Below are 227 nucleotides of genomic sequence, written 5' to 3' on the forward strand. Positions count from 1 at the left end.
ACAAAACAGATAAAAATCTTGTACATCAAAGGACTTTGTCAACAAAGTGAAAAAACAACCTACAGAATGGGAGAAAATACAGTGAAACCTGTGAGAGCCGGAACTCAGTGGGACTGGCTTATTTTTATAGTTCTAGAAGTTTTCCGCCTTTGAAAAGGTGCAGTCTTCCCACTTTTGTATCACTTGTTTTAGTGGAAAATATTTTAGTTTTCCTTCTCGGGCAGGTT

This window comes from Trichechus manatus, unplaced genomic scaffold, assembly GCF_000243295.1.
Source record: "Trichechus manatus latirostris isolate Lorelei unplaced genomic scaffold, TriManLat1.0 scaffold00057, whole genome shotgun sequence".
Classification (NCBI taxonomy): domain Eukaryota; kingdom Metazoa; phylum Chordata; class Mammalia; order Sirenia; family Trichechidae; genus Trichechus; species Trichechus manatus.